The sequence below is a fragment of the Oncorhynchus nerka genome, unplaced genomic scaffold (genome assembly GCF_034236695.1).
Source record: "Oncorhynchus nerka isolate Pitt River unplaced genomic scaffold, Oner_Uvic_2.0 unplaced_scaffold_4433, whole genome shotgun sequence".
NCBI lineage: Eukaryota > Metazoa > Chordata > Actinopteri > Salmoniformes > Salmonidae > Oncorhynchus > Oncorhynchus nerka.
In genome coordinates this window covers 1-2,500 of record NW_027036869.1, presented here as the reverse complement: position 1 = coordinate 2,500, position 2,500 = coordinate 1, and positions in this window count along the sequence as shown.

Here is a 2,500-nt window from a genome sequence, read left to right as displayed (position 1 = left end):
TCTACCTTTAGTTAAGACTCTATTAAAAACATCTACCTAAACTCCTAGTGTCTACCTTTAGTTAAGACTCTATTAAAAACATCTACCTAAACTCCTAGTGTCTACCTTTAGGTAAGACCCTATTAAAAACATTTACCTAAACACCTAGTGTCTACCTTTAGTTAAGACTCTATTAAAAACATCTTGTTCTCTACCTAAACTCCTAGTGTCTACCTTTAGGTAAGACTCTATTAAAAACATCTACCTAAACTCCTAGTATCTACCTTTAGTTAAGACTCTATTAAAAACATCTACCTAAACTCCTAGTATCTACCTTTAGGTAAGACTCTATTAAAACATCTACCTAAACACCTAGTGTCTACCTTTAGTTAAGACTCTATTAAAAACATCTACCTAAACTCCTAGTGTCTACCTTTGGTTAAGACTCTATTAAAAACATATTGTTCTCTACCTAAACACCTAGTGTCTAACTTTAGTTAAGACTCTATTAAAAACATCTTGTTCTCTACCTAAACTCCTAGTGTCTAACTTTAGTTAAGACTCTATTAAAAACATCTTGTTCTCTACCTAAACTCTTTGCTCCGGGCCAAACGCTGTACGTTAGTTTCTTCTCCGCAATGAGTCGGGCTCCCAAGTACCTCCCCAACGATTTCTAGAATGCAAACACATTCTAACCGTTGTGATTGGTCCCAGAGCCAGAACACACAGAGGTAAAGAGGTGTTTCATTATTGGCTTTGATACTCTGATTGGTTAGAGGTGATCCAATCGCTGACGACTTTGTTTTGACATCACCACATAATGAGGCGTGACATGATGCAGGGGAAGAATTCAGTTTGAGTTGTTTGGCAATAAAAATATCCCCGTTGGCTTTACATACTCCTCTAGTTCAGAATGTTCTGGACCGTTTTACTCTACAGTACAGAACAATGGCATAGGGGGAGGAGAGGAGAGGAGAGGAGAGGAGAGGGAGGAGGAGAGGAGGGAGAGGAGAGGAAGGAGAGGAGGAGAGGAGAGGAGGGAGAGGAGGAGAGGAGAGAGAGTAGATAGAGACAGAGAGGAGAGAGAGAGACAGAGAGGAGAGAGAGAGACAGAGAGAGACAGAGAGAGACAGAAGAGACAGAGAGAGACAGAGAGAGAGAGAGACAGAGAGAGACAGAGAGAAGAGAGAGAAGAGAGTAGAAGAGAGAATAGAGTAGAGAGAGAGAGGAGAGATAGACAGAAAGAGACAGAAAGTTTTTGAGAGTGCTTGACTTCTCTCTGCCTCTGCTGTTTGGTCAGTGTTGCTAAGCAACAGAGCCTCTCTCTCTCCTAGGTAGAGGAGCATGAAGAGCCATCGCCTGCAGCTGACACACACACACACACACACACACACACACACAGCTAGAGAGTCAGAGAGAGTCACAATCCACACAGATATACTGTGAAAAGCAATCACACACTGCAGTGAAATGGCAGTCTGCCCATTCCAGGTGTACAAGGCCCTCTTCAGCTGTGTGTGTGTGCAATGTGTGTGTGTGTCAATAATGTGTGTGTGTGTGTGTGTGTGTGTACCATCCTATGTAGGAACTCAAAAACACAAAACACACATAAACAAACATACACATGCATAAGCAAGTTTGTATAAGCAAGGGTGTGTGTGTGTGTTCATTAGCAGGCTAACACAAACATCCTCTCCTCGTCCGTTCCAACAATGTTAGATAAACACACAAGGCCAGTTTCATGTCTCTTCCATCAATCATTACAACGTCTGGGATTCCCTCCTCTTTGATCAAACACCTGAGAGAACTCAGCCAGATGGGACAGAACGGAAACACCTCACACACACACCTCACAGACACAAACACAGACAGACACCACACACACATCTCACACACCTCACACCTCACAGACACACACCTCACAGACACACACACACACCTCACAGACACACACCTCACAGACACACACACACCTCACAGACACACACACACACACCTCACAGACACACACACACACACACCTCACAGACACACACACACACAGACACACACCTCACAGACACACACACACACACCTCACAGACACACACACACACACACACACTCACAGCACACACACACCTCACAGACACACACACACACCTCACAGACACACACACAGACACACACCTCAGACACAACCTCACACACACACACACACACACTCACAGACACCTCACAGACACACACACCCTCACAGACACACACACACACCCTCACAGACACACACACTCACACCTCACAGACACACACCTCACAGACACACACACACCTCACAGACACACACACACTCACAGACACACACACACACTCACACTGAGACATACAAACAAACACACAGACACAGAGACAGTCACACACCTCACACACACACCTCACACACACACACCTCACAGACACACACACACTCACAGACACACACACACCTCACAGACACACACACCTCACAGACACACACACAACACAGACACAGACACACCAC